This window comes from Arachis hypogaea, chromosome 17, assembly GCF_003086295.3.
Source record: "Arachis hypogaea cultivar Tifrunner chromosome 17, arahy.Tifrunner.gnm2.J5K5, whole genome shotgun sequence".
Taxonomy (NCBI): Eukaryota; Viridiplantae; Streptophyta; class Magnoliopsida; order Fabales; family Fabaceae; genus Arachis; species Arachis hypogaea.
In genome coordinates this window covers 91098517-91099333 of record NC_092052.1, presented here as the reverse complement: position 1 = coordinate 91099333, position 817 = coordinate 91098517, and the positions used below count along the sequence as shown (strand labels likewise).

The window sequence follows — 817 nt, the reverse complement described above, 5'->3', positions numbered from 1 at the left end:
AAGCTTAGAGCTGATGTTCAAACCTTCAGACAGAAAGAAGGTGAATCCCTCTATGAAGCTTGGGAAAGATACAAACAGTTGACCAAAAAGTGTCCTTCTGACATGCTTTCAGAATGGACCATCCTGGATATATTCTATGATGGTCTGTCTGAGTTATCTAAGATGTCATTGGATACCTCTGTAGGTGGATCCATTCACCTAAAGAAAATGCCTGAAGAAGCTCAAGAACTCATTGACATGGTTGCTAATAACCAGTTCATGTACACTTCTGAAAGGAATCCTGTAAGTAATGGGACGCCTATGAAGAAGGGAGTTCTTGAGGTTGATACTCTGAATGCCATATTGGCTCAGAATAAAATATTGACTCAGCAAGTCAATATGATCTCTCAGAGTCTGCATGGAATGCAAGCTGCATCCAACAGTACTCAAGAGGCATCTTCTGAAGAAGAAGCTTATGATCCTGAAAACCCTGCAATAGCAGAGGTAAATTATTTAGGTGAACCTTATGGAAACACCTATAACTCATCATGGAGAAATCATCCAAATTTCTCATGGAAGGATTAAAAGCCTCAACAAGGCTTTAATAATGGTGGAAGAAACAGGTTTAACAATAATAAGCCTTTTCCATCATCAACTCAGCAACAGACAGAGAACTCTGAACAAAATGCTTCTAAATTAGCAAATCTAGTCTCTGATCTATCTAAAGCCACTGTAAGTTTCATGAATGAAACAAGGTCTTCCATTAGAAATCTGGAAGCACAAGTGGGCCAGCTGAGTAAAAGGATCACTGAAATCCCTCCTAGTACTCTCCCAAGCA

The 817-nt window shown here is 39.5% G+C and overlaps 1 non-coding gene across 1 annotated transcript; it reads right to left on the bottom strand.

Annotated features, from left to right (window-relative positions):
- LOC112767655 (small nucleolar RNA R71) lies at positions 1 to 108 on the bottom strand. The gene has a single exon (XR_003185096.1). It is a non-coding gene; the product is annotated as a small nucleolar RNA R71 (small nucleolar RNA).
- Positions 109 to 817: the final 709 nt, after the last annotated feature.